The 13,482-nt window shown below is 42.7% G+C and overlaps 1 long non-coding RNA gene across 2 annotated transcripts; it reads left to right on the forward strand.

Moving 5' to 3' along the window:
- Positions 1 to 11,810: 11,810 nt before the first annotated feature.
- On the forward strand, positions 11,811 to 13,183 carry LOC128455024 (uncharacterized). 2 transcript variants are annotated; one of them, XR_008341668.1, is made up of 5 exons: positions 11,811 to 11,880; positions 12,016 to 12,139; positions 12,252 to 12,341; positions 12,450 to 12,658; positions 12,833 to 13,183. It is a non-coding gene; the product is annotated as an uncharacterized LOC128455024 (long non-coding RNA). The 2 variants fall into 2 exon arrangements; XR_008341667.1 differs by lacking the exon at positions 12,450 to 12,658.
- The last annotated feature ends 299 nt before the right edge of the window (positions 13,184 to 13,482 follow it).

Consider the following 13,482-nt stretch of genomic DNA (forward strand, 5'->3'; position numbering starts at 1 on the left):
TTTTAATGAAAGTGTGCAAAATCTCCCAAAGCAACAAGCATAGTAAGAAGTATCCAAATATGATATTATCCAACATTCTTTGTTTAATTACACTTAATATTGATTGGTTCCTTCCAATCAAGAGAGCAAGACTAACCAGACCTGAGTCAGTGTATTCACTCATGCATGAAGTCTTGTTTTAAACTGTTGTGTTTGTGACTTATTGACAATTTGGAATTCTAAACATTGTCCAAGGGCTGGGTGATATAGCAAGAATTATCATGATAAATGTCAAATCAGCTTTTTTTTTAAAGTTTATAGGCAGATTTTTGATCCTGAGTGATTGTCTATGTAATTAAAGTCATTTTCCTTTGTTGGAAAAGGACTCTTTTTCATTAGAGTCCTTTTCCTTTGTTGAACCGTACTTGTAAAGGCAAAAAACTGCATTTACACTTAAAGGCAAAAATCTGCAATTAAAGGTGAGAGGACGAGGTGCTCCAGTAGTAACTAACAAACCATCACTCTCCTCGATTATCTTCACAGTAGTCAGGCGAGAAGATTGATTAGACTCATACATCATCTTTTTGTCAAATACGACGACCACCAACCAGGAAGTTCATCATAAGACAGGTACGACCAAATATACACAACCTGAAATCCACAAAGCAGTGGGCATATATAGAAATTACATATACAGACTTTTCTGATAATTAATGTTAGTCTATGTGATTGAAGATTGGTGAGTGGTTTCTTTCATTTGCACAATTGTAAAGAGTCCAACATTCAAATTCTTCAAAGTAAAATGGATTTTACCACAGAGATTTATGTCACCGATCTGATTGATGACCAGGAACATCATACTGGATATTCTGGTCATATTCTGTTTATATCTATTCATTAAATATCTATTTAATGAATATTAAATAATCGAGGAAGACGTGATAAATTTTGATCTTTAATAAATTCATCAGTGTGTCCCCAATCATTAGAATATTCCTCTGTGATTGACCGATTCCTCTGTTTAGGCTAAAATGTATCTAGCACTGTGTGATAAAACCCATTCACGCTCCAGTCTTAAATTCTCTGATCTGTCAAAGATAAAGAGCAAAGAAATCTGTTTAACACTGCATAATCTGTCTGATTCAGGGTTTGATGTCATTGTGGTTCTGTACATTTTTTTTCAGAAAAACCTTAGCGGCAAGTCTTCTCCAGAGCCAAGAGACAGTCAGGTGAGGCCTGCAGTCTAAATCCTCTTTAATGCTTAGAATCACATCGGCACGGCTATAGTGACCTCCTGTCCCTATAGACTGCAGAGATGCTATAGTACCCAACAGCAGACATGGAAGCCCCCTCACTCCCTCCCATCTGCTAGCTGAGCTATAATATTTCATCTTGTAACGCAGCATGCCACAGACATGTCACTCTGTCTGCCACTTTCACAGCCCTTTGACTCCACTGTATTTCCTGTGAACTAATCTTAAACCTGTATTTCCCTTTTTGTTTGTTGTTTTGTTTTTTTGTGTGGGTGTGTCTCCACAGATCTAAAGAATCAGCACGCAAAGTGAACAACATCGACCCCAGCAAGATGCCAAAGTTCTCCAAGGTGAGACGAACTGTCTGAGGCTTCGAAGCAGATCTTACTATTCTACCTTTTTCTTACCTTCCATTCTGATTCTGATTCTGATTCTTTGAGGATTGTACTGCATACAGGAGACGTGACAATGCTATTTACTTTCTGGCCCTCACAGTTGATTTGCTCATATTTCTACATTGGAATCACAAAACAATGACAAACAATTACCATGTGGTAACTGGTTGTGTTCCATGGAAACTAAAGCCGTTATCAGATGTGACCTCCGGTTAAAATCGGGAGAATTGGCTACAGAATTCAAATATTTAAATTACTTTAGCTGAAATTTTGAATCTTGAAGTTTGATCTGAGAGATTTGAAATATCACTTAATGTCTTCATGCTTCCTCCTCACGCCCTCAACTCAGAGTAAATCAATTCAACAATATAGATAATGATTTGTATAATGAGTTTAATATTGTAAAAATTTATCAAAACTATATTAAATTTCTGTTGAATATAGTAGATTTTTGTGAAATCTTCAGTGACCCATGAGTAGAAACTGAGCAAAGTCAATTTGAAAAGTTGTGAGGTAAATTTTTTGTGCCTGATGGTCTGTGCTGAATCTGGAGGCTGTTTTGAAAACTCCGTTTCGGTCAAACATTGCCAGCTTTATAATTAAGATAAAGTGGTGAGTTCGTTCTTCATGCTGTGACAAGTTCGTCTCGTGTTCATGTTTACAAAATACAACATATGGTATGGATGCAGTAATGTGGCTGGGAATTGTTGTTGATTAACGATGGTCTTTCGGAATTCAGACAGTGCTTTGGAAAGAAGCTTAGTTCTCCCTCTGCTGGACATTTTGAGAACATGGAAGAGTGGGAATCTTTACCTGTAGATTCCAGTCTAAACCTTTAGACTGTTCCTGTCATAATTTCTACTATTGTCATCTGTAGTTTTTATTGCTGGAAATGTTACAAGTGATCATAATCGCTTCTCTTTCTGCAGCCACAAATGGACAAGAACACTTATTTGGCCCCCCCGGCTCAAGTCACATGGGTGGAGGGCGGCAGTGGAGAGGACGAGGACAGTGAATCAGGTGAGGTCACTCCACATGACTTTTAAAGCTGTCGGATCACTGTGCAGTTCACACTACATGACCTGCTGTGTTGTAGCTGTTTAGAGTTTTTGATGACAGAGTGTCACACACTTCTCAATGTTTCGACTGTTCCGCTCTGGTTAGCTGTCGTTGTCACTGATTCATCTAAGATATTAAACCTGTTAGAAGCCGGGAGTCTGATAATCTTTCATATCTATTACATTTCACGAGAATTTCCTTCATTAAGTTTTTAGAAAGGTTTTAATTTAAATTAATAAAACTGTAACTTACAGCATATCCTGTATATGGAGTCAGGTGAAGCATCTTCCTCTAAATGACCTAGCCATGACTCTGACCATCAACAATCGTTATTTTTCACTTATCTCTTTTGTAACGTTTCATCTCTGGAACAGAACTATATTACACAGTGTGCCGGCACTGCTTCCCAGTGCTGCTGTCCAGCCCATCAACCCAACAACCCGACCACGAGGACCAACCTGAGCAGGAGCTCAGCAGCAGCGACTCAGAGCCTGGTGAGACGCACGTCACTGCCCAACACCGGACACACAGGACGATAATACTGACACATTCACTCTCTGCCATTCATAACACTGTTGTGACTGTGGTTGTTTATTTCTCATGTTAAAGGAGATATGACCAGTCAAAGTCAGAGAACCCCTAAATTATAAACTTGGAAAGCCAATATCTCCATTAATTAGGAGGCTTGTTGAACTTGAAGCTGTCTCAGTAACAAATTGTCACAGCTTGTAAACAGATTTATATTTTTTTATTACATTACTTATATGTGAAGAACTGTTAAGTGTAGTTTGTGATACAAATATCACCTTTTGCTGATTGAATTCTGAAGACATGTTTTCATCTGTACTCCCTTCTTACAGACGATGCGCCAAAGCTGCAGCCAGTAGGTCAGAGGTCTCCCTCACCTGGGCTTGTGCAGCCTGAAGCCAAGGAGCAGACACCCTCCGCCCCAAGAACTCTGGCTGCCTTGTGTGAAGCAGCCCCCAAGGCTGTGAACGGCCTTGCAGAGTGGGGGACTGAGCTGGAGACAGCGGCCCATGAGCCCTCTCTCATGCCCCCTGCTGTACTCCAGCCCCAGGCCTCTAGTCCTGCAGAGGTTCCAACTCCTCCACCGAACCAGGACTCTGAAGCCAGGATAACTCTGGAAAGGTATGAGATGACAACGCTGTCTGATCTTAAGGATCCTGTTGGTGTTAGGTTTCTCTGAAACATGAGGAGAGTGTCTCTGTGATTCTGATATTCATCTCTCCTGTTAGCAGGATATCTATAACTCTGATTAACTAGTTTCCATTGACTTAAAAATAAATTAGTTTTGTTATATGGGATTTGTTTCACTTCTGTTTAGGTCAGTGATAATAATTTGCAGTAGGTTCCAAATTGGGTGAAAAGCTTGATATTCACTGTTTCTATTTTATACTCACATCCTTCCTGACTCTTTGTTTATTCGTCCCCCACCAGTCGAAGCAGTTCAGGCAAGAAGGCCAGGAACCGCAGGAAGCGTAAGAACAAGCCGCTGATCACCAAGACGCTATCAACGTCATCAGTGGTCAACAAGGACCAACCTGAGCAGGAGCTCAGCAGCAGCGGCCCAGAGCCTGGTGAGACGCACGTCACTGCCCAACACGGGACACACAGGACGATAATACTGACACATTCACTCTCTGCCATTCATCACACTGTTGTGACTGTGCTTGTTTATTTCTCATGTTAAAGGAGATATGACCAGTCAAAGTCAGAGTACCCCTAAATTATAAACTAGAAAAGCCCACATATCCAATAATTAGGAGGCTTGTTGAACTTGAAGCTGTCACAGTCACAAAATGTCACAGCTTGTAAACAGATTTATATTTTTTTATTATATTACTTATATGTGAAGAACTGTTAAGTGTAGTTTGTGATACAAATATCACCTTTTGCTGATTGAATCCTGAAGACATGTTTTCATCTGTACTCCCTTCTTCCAGACGATGCGACAAAGCTGCAGCCAGTTGGTCAGAGGTCTCCCTCACCTGGACTTGTGCAGGCTGAAGCCCCCGTGGAGACACCGGAAGCTCAGCCCACTCCTCCCACTAGTGAAGCAGAGCTTCCTCTCCCCGCCTCGCTCAGCCCCCTGATCAATCTCCCACCTCCACGGGCCAACTCAAGCGAAGGTCCCTCAGACAGGGAGTCAGCCTATTCTGACTTGTCCTCAGCCAAGGAGCAGACACCCTCCGCCCCAAGAACTCTGGCTGCCTTGTGTGAAGCAGCCCCCAAGGCTTTGCACGGCCTTGCAGAGTGGGGGACTGAGCTGGAGACAGCGGCCCATGAGCCCTCTCTCGTGCCCCCTGCTGCACTCCAGCCCCAGGCCTCTAGTCCTGAAAAGGTTCCAACTCCTCCACCGAACCAAGACTTTGAAGCCAGGATAACTCTGGAAAGGTATGAGATGACAACTCTGTCTGATTTTCAGGATCCTTTTGGTTTCTCTGAAACATGAGGAGAGTGTCTCTGTGATTCGGATATTTATCTCTCCTGTTAGCAGGATATCTATAACTCTGATAACTAGTTTCCATTGACTTAAAAATAAATTAGTTTTGTTATATGGGATTTGTTTCACTTCTGTTTAGGTCAGTGATAATAATTTGCAGTAGGTTCCAAATTGGGTGAAAAGCTTGATATTCACTGTTTCTATTTTATACTCACATCCTTCCTGACTCTTTGTTTATTCGTCCCCCACCAGTCGAAGCAGTTCAGGCAAGAAGGGCAGGAACCGCAGGAAGCGTAACAACAAGCCGCTGATCACCAAGACGCCATCAACATCATCAGTGGTCAACAAGGACCAACCTGAGCAGGAGCTCAGCAGCAGCGGCCCAGAGCCTGGTGAGACGCACGTCACTGCCCAACACGGGACACACAGGACGATAATACTGACACATTCACTCTCTGCCATTCATCACACTGTTGTGACTGTGCTTGTTTATTTCTCATGTTAAAGGAGATATGACCAGTCAAAGTCAGAGTACCCCTAAATTATAAACTTGGAAAGCCCACATATCCATTAATTAGGAGGCTTGTTGAACTTGAAGCTGTCACAGTCACAAATTGTCACAGCTTGTAAACAGATTTATATTTTTTTATTACATTACTTATATGTGAAGAACTGTTAAGTGTAGTTTGTGATACAAATCTCACCTTTTGCTGATTGAATCCTGAAGACATGTTTTCATCTGTACTCCCTTCTTCCAGACGATGCGCCAAAGCTGGAGCCAGTTGGTCAGAGGTCTCCCTCACCTGGGCTTGTGCAGGCTGAAGCCACCGTGGAGACACCGGAAGTTCAGCCGACTCCTCCCGCTAGTGAACTGGAGCTTCCTCTCCCCGCCTCGCTCAGCCCCCCGTTCAATCTCCCACGGGCCAACTCAAGTGAACGTCCCTCAGACAGGGAGTCACTCTCTTCTGACTTGTCCTCAGCCGAGAAGTTGATCGTGAGGAAGCCCGCGTCCATTGTCGAGGAGCTCCTGCACTTTAACAATTTGAAGGTGCTGAGATCCAGTCAACTGATAACTGATTTTTTCATTTCAATTTCATAGATAAACCCTCTTAAAGGGAAGACTCAATGTATAAGTCTTGAACATACGTCTTTGTTTTCTAATGAGTTTACTTTCTAATGTTTTTATTGTTTCCATGCCGTCCTTCTTTTCTATACTTCCTCACCATATCAATGTTGTCTCCACTTGAACAGAAGCTCCAGTGTCTCCATTCGGACGCGACTCTGTCTGAGGGAAGCTGGTGTCCCGGGGAGCTGACGCAACAGATGATGGGAATCATGCTGGAAGACATGGTCACTGACAAGGACATCTTCAACTGTGCTAAGGTACGAAAAGTGACATCAACCATTCTCTGCGAGTTAGTGGTAAAAATCCTGAAGGGCAGACGGAGTAGGGCTGAGTTACACCTCGTTGTAAAGTAATGGAATATACTTCTATTTCGGACCTTGAGGCTATAATGTTGGTCCACTACTGTTGATAAGATCTCATCAATAAAATTCCTGGATCCACCTGTGCTCCAAAATGTTACGGTTTCCTCCCCGGGTCCACAAACATTCCTGGAAATCACTTCAGTAGTTTTTGATGAATCCTGCTGACAAACTGACTAAACCAATATGAAAACATACTCCTCTGTTCTCCGTTTCTCAGGAGAAGCTGGAGAGAACTGAAATGAGCTCGTCTCCCTACCTGACGGAGTTGATGACGGCTGTGAGTCAGGCAGCAGTGAAAGGTAAGCTCCCCACCAGCCGGAGCAGAGACTCCTCTGCTCTGCTCAAATCGCACCGCTGATTACAATATGTACTCTTTGCCGAGCGAATGAATTTACTCTGCCTCCTGCTTCACTGTGCAGAAAACACCACCTGCCGAGTGCACGCGGCCCTCCTTCAGAAGGGACTGCCTGTAGTACTCGAGGACCGTCACTCGGAGAGAGGGAGCAACAGAAGAAAGCGCTTGAAGAACTTCAGGTGCTGATCGTCACCCTCGATCGGCCTCCAAGTAAGTTCTGCATCAGAGTTCACTCCAAAATATCTCACTACAAGGTCCATTTAGTAGCTTCTCTGGAGCTTTGCTTCTTGTCACATGATTCTCATCAGCAGAAGAACTTTGCCTTGTTATATGGAATTGTAGATTTTCATATTTCAGTTTATTTTTTAAGCACTTTAAGGACATTTGGAACAATTTGGATTAAAAGGTTGAATCTCAAATTTGTTCTCCACTGACATTAACTTGATTTGGTAATTTTAGGAACATCACTCCGACTCCAATTAACTTTTGCAAAACACAATGCCGTCTTCAGTCATTTCTAAACCATCCATTTTTTGATTCCTATCTCGGTACAAATCGCATTCATTTAATTGATAGGATTAGGAATTGTTCTCACTCCACAGAAAAATGTGATTTATTTCCATTTCGTCACAGCTGAAACGATGACTGACAAGTGTTTGTTCTCCAGACCTCCTCCGGATTTACTTCCAGTGTATGTATGACAAGGACGTCAGTTCCAATGACGCGTTCTGCAAGTTGGGGCAGAGCAAAGACCCGGCCAATCAGCTGGGTAATGGCGTGGCCCTTAAGACCGTCACGGCCTTCTTCACCTGGCTGCGGGAGGCGGAGTCCAAAGTTAATTGACGAGGGGGACAGGGCGTATTAGAACTACGTCCTTACAGAAGGACGACATGTTTATGTCTTTTTTATTACTTTTCTTTTGCAAAGACAATAAAAAGTATTTAAAAAATGCTCGTTCTCATGATTTGTTCTTTCCATGGTTTGGTGCTTATAGGGGATATGACTCAGTGTATGTGTGTGTGTCTGTGTGTGATGAACTGAGACAATTGTGTTGTGTTGGAAGTTGCCGTAGCATCGTCAGAAAACCTCTGTGATCAGACCAGGGGAAGAAAATCGATACACATGTGTATCATGACCAGACAAACAAATAAAACCTGGACTACTGCCTTCATAACACGTTTAAACTGCTTGAGAGGAAGTCAAGTATATATACATAGCTAATTATTATTTATTTATTTATTTTGTAGTAACCTAATGATAACTATATTATAAATGTTTTTAAAATATAATTATCATTATAAATGTTTTTATAATATACTTAAGTCAACTATAGAGAGCTATATTTTTATGTATTTATTTAAAGGGGACATATTATGAAAATTCCACTTTTGTAGTGCTTCTACACATTAGTTTGGGTATCTGGCATGTCTACCGTCCCAAAAACTCTGGAAAAAAATCACTCCCGCGATTTGTTGTGGTTCCTCTATTTCAGAAACTATGTGCTAAAGTGCGTCCAATGGAATTTCCCCCGAAATAGACGTCATAGTCGAAAAATGCCCATTTAGTACATTTCCCCATAGCTCTATGCACTCCCCCACTACCACTCGACCCACCCCTAGATGGACCCTCCCACTTTATAGAAGCTCGGTCCACCGGTGTCCGCCATTTCATTCTTGCAAGCCTTGGAAACACTTGGATAAGCTAACAGCAGCATGAATCGGTGGTCGGCTGCAAACATGTCTTCCTGTGACTCCAGCTTCAGAAGACACAAGATTGAGATGGATTGAGTTCATATATGATGGCAACGTTCCTGCCACCACTTTGAATCGGACTTTTTTATCAACCTGGGCCAATATAACGCTGGATTCTCTAAAAGGTTGTTATTGAAAGAGGGGTCGGTGCCATCTTTCCATGGCAATACTGAAGACGAGGGAAATGTAAGTATTTTTTTTTTATAATTCTGGTATTTGCTTCTTTTAGACATTTTGTGTGGAGGCTAGTGCCGTTAGCATGTTGTGCCGTGTGTGTGAGGGGGTGGGGGGCTAGTATGTAGTGGTGGGGGATAGGTAGAGACTTTACAGGAGTTTTCATTAATCGAGGACGGCTGGCGAGTCCACGATGTTGTGCAATAGTAGTAGTAGATTTGACGTTGGCTAATTATTAATAATCATGAGAAATGATTATTAAAGTAGAAATTATTTGTTTAAAATAATTAAAAATTATAAAGCTAGTAATTAAGAATAGTAAAATAATTAATTAAAAATGATACGGTTATCAATTAATAATGGTTAAATAATTAATGAAAACAATAAAATTATCAATTAAGAATGAAACAATCTGTAATTAATGCTTATCGTAACGGGGCACCACCCTGGTTACAGGGACCAACGAGTCAAACTATAGTTATCAGTCTCAAGTGATAAATTATATTAATAATCTCAATATTTAATATTAATGATTATATAATACACAATGAAGGGTTTTAAGTTCGAGCACAGGCTATAGTAATCCAGCTGTATTCACATACACATGTACAAATAATCACAGAAATACAAATACTTTAATTACAAAAGTATTTATTCAAAAGGGGAAATAAAGTTAATGTTATTTCAATGATTCTTCATTTAACAAACTCCAATATTTCAAAAGAAGGCAACAGCAGCAGCAGCACTTATCACAATGGTCACACATGTAATACTGAGTATCTACTGGTGTGTGTGTGGTCGTGTGTGTCTGCCTGTCTGTGTCTCTATGTGTGTGTGTGTGTGTGTGTCTAAAGAGAAAAGGGAGTGGCTATGGCGTAATGACGAGATCACGTAGTGACATAGTCTGGCCAGGATCAAGATGTTACGTTCACGTACTTTCAAGATGGAGGTTTGTGACCCCGGTGACGACATGAGGTCGAAGACAAGATGGCGGTCGGCCGCATGTTACCCAAAGGAACTTTAGACAAAGGGATTTCTTATCTCTTGGTTCTGGCGCCGAATGGCGTCGAGATGTATTAAGGCTCTTTAAATCTAGAATTTTCTATGCCACATGAAATAGGTAAGTGTAGGTCGGGACGTGTGTAAAAACAGGTTTAGGAGAAAAGAGAGAGAGAGAAAGAGAGAGAGACATCAAAAACATCGTCTGAGACCAGCTACAGTGACTTCACCACTCAGTACACAAATTAGAGTTGTGCACCGATCTTTTAACAGGTTAGGTCTCTGTAAACTTAGTCGGACGATAACAGTGCTGCCGGAGGCTCTCTGTCACGGCACGAGGCACTTTAAAACATTCGCCAATGTAAACAAGGAGCCGGAAGTGACGCATTGTTTCCTCGTGCTACACGGCTAAAAACAGATCAGCGATCTACAAACAAACACACTCAAATAAACATGACACGCTAAGTATTTAAACTAGTCTCTGCCCAGACAACAAAGCCTCTTACTGTGACCTTCGCGGTGTTGCTTGCGCGTGGAGCGCGGATTTTCCAGAAGTCCAGTGAATGATCGTGTTGTGTTCCTCGGGGTACATGCGGTCAGCGAATCCCCGGAATTAGGTGAAGAAGTCATGGCTCGAGCTGGATAGCGCTGGTTCATCTGTTGCAGCGGCTTCGTGCTGGGACCGGATATGGAGCGAATTCGTCTTGCTCGTGGAACGGAATTCGGCCTCGTCTCTTCTGCGACAGAATGATGCTTTGTCCTGCAGGGATTAACAGCTGTGTCGCAGCTGTGGGGATCGTGAAAAGAAAAGTCTGTGATGCTCGGCCGGCGAGCGAGTTCCTGTGCGCGGCCTCTTCAAGTTAAAATAACAAAAAGTCCTATCAAAATAACGTCGACTGAATAAAGAAATAAAAGAAAATGGAAATAAAACGAACGTCTGTAATTGCCTCCTTTAGCAACTAAAATCATCTAGCTAGACCGGGAACGGTCTATTGACGTCTTCAGAGAGCAGGAAATGGCTGATAAACTAAAAGTTAAGGTTGCCCCCTTTAGCAACTAAATCAGCTGGGAGGCCCCGAAGGGTCCTGGTGATGTCTTCAGAGCAGGGTAAAATGGCAGCGATTTTTGGGGTGCCTGGGCTTTTAAATTACCTGAGAGGTCCTCCTCCTTGAGGAGTTGGTCATAGGATGATGCTGGCTTTAAGCCAATTGAGTTGTCAGGAATGGATCTGAGTGGGCGGGGCTTGGAACTCAGCGGGGTTTCCAAGGCATTCCCAGAACATTTTCCACCACCAGGGGGAGATTCTTGAGCCTGCAGGAGGATGTTTTCCCGCCCAAAGTTTAACAACCCTTTGTTCCTCTCGGCTCCAGTGTCTGGTGGCACCCCGCTGGGCTCTGGCCCAACAACGGTGAACGGTGATCACATGGCAGGTTCGTGAGTGTTGTGCTCTCCACACTCTTCCCCCCCTCCGCTTGAGGGGCCGTAGCACCTACTACGAGCCCCTTAGCAGCTACTACGAACCCTGGTAGTAGCTGCTACGAGCTCCGGTTGTAGCTGCTGGAGCTTGAAGTTAGCTACGGATGTTTGTAGCAGCTGCTACGAGCTCCGGTTGTAGCTGCTGGAGCTTGAAGTTAGCTACGGATGCTTATAGTAGCTGCTACGAGCTCCGGCTGTAGCTGCTGGAGCTTGACGTTAGCTACGGATGCTTGGAGCAGCTGCTACGAGCTCCGGTTGTAGCTGCTGTAGCTTGAAGTTAGCTACGGATGTTTGTAGTAGCTGCTACGAGTGTCGGCCGTATCGAACTTCCAGCCCAGTGCTGCCGTGGGACAAAAATCAGCGGCACAGTACTAACGGGAGGACACGCGAGCGGGGGGGGGGGGGGGAAGAGCGTGGAGAGCACAACACTCACGAACCTAACTTCCAGCTGCAGCTGCTGCTATGGCCGCTCGTTCAAGATACCGGAGTATGTTGTTGTCATAATGTGCGGGAATAGAACGATTATTCATTACCACCCCTAGTTTGGGGAAATGTGTCCTTGTATCCTTGTATGCATGACAGTAGTACAAACATGAATAACATTGCTGCTTTTGGTGTTCAGGCAAGCACATCTGTTCACGGTGCTAGGCTACATCACGTAGCATGCCAGACGGACCCACCACAGATGCGCACACATGGAACGCAGCTTTCTATGAAAACACTGCGACCTCACTACAAAAGTACAGGTTTGTTTACCCTCAGTTACTTCGTCATGTCATTGATTGTGTCTCTGTGTTAAAGTTGTAACAGCATCTCATTTGTTGTGACTCCATGGATATTGTGTCTGTTTTATCATAGGCACACAGAAAACTGTGCTGCACTGATGTCGGTGTTGGGACCTCAGCTGTAAGAGACCTTGCTTGGAGGAGGGAGAGGACAAGATGTGACGTGAGTGACTCAATATTTAATCTAAACATTTCAATAATGACATAGATTACCATCCTACACTTTTTTAGCTGTTGCAGCCTTTTGGTGAAATCTTTGTCGTTCTAATAGAATGGAATCTTCCAACCCTGTTCATAAGACACCCACATATATTGTCTATGAAAACTGCCTCCTGGAGCTGTTTGAGGTGTGTCCTGTGTGTCGGCTGGGGACAGATGTAATATATAAGAAGGGCGAGTGCACAGAAAAGCCGGTGAAAGCAGATGCAATCTTCCATGATTCTTACAGGCTCTATTTAAAAGCCAAACAATGTGAAAACAGTATGTGAAACATAAATAACATATCAATTAACTGCTGTCTTTAAATGGTCTTCACCATTTAAAGACCATTTATTTATCGTCTTCACGATAAATAGAATAATATAATTATAAAAAGAAAATAATAAATACAAAAAAGTGCAAAATGTCCAACTTTTCCCCCAATTTGTATTACAGATTACATGGATAACCTGTTGGACCTCATCTTTCACCAGGTTTTTCAGGACCCGGCCCCATATGTGAATGAGGTGCTGAAGATCTCAAAACCTGAGGATCTCTCTGCCTAGTATGAGAAACCTGACAAGCAGGAAGTTATAGCCAGCTATGTGTCGAGTTTCAATCAAGGGCAGGTCTGAACCCTGTATAACTTCCCTGAGCATCAGGGAACACTCTGCGTATCTGTAGCACCGAGCAGGAGGGCAGGACCACCCTGATTCTCCGGCCCAGAGGGCCTCAACACCAGCTCACAAAGCTTCTGTACGCCAAATACCTGTAACGGCTGAGCAAAGTTCACATTGTATTTAGAGAATAAAAGGTGACACACAAATATAAAGTGTTCCTTTGTTTACAGTATAGCTGCTGATGGTACAAATTGTATTTTTGTAATGAATGTATTTATTATACTTGGTATTTTTTTGTATTTATTACCTCTGTCCCAGCCAGTACATTTAATAACTATGATTAAAAAGCTCTGTGGCAATCTTTCTAGCAATCTTTCTGACAATAAAAGTTTATAGAAACAGTTGTGCTTTTAATGTTTGATATGTAACATGTCAACAATTGACACGTGTAAGATGAGCAGTTAGCAAAGTAATACAGAGGGAAGA

Source organism: Pleuronectes platessa, chromosome 13 (assembly GCF_947347685.1).
Source record: "Pleuronectes platessa chromosome 13, fPlePla1.1, whole genome shotgun sequence".
NCBI lineage: Eukaryota > Metazoa > Chordata > Actinopteri > Pleuronectiformes > Pleuronectidae > Pleuronectes > Pleuronectes platessa.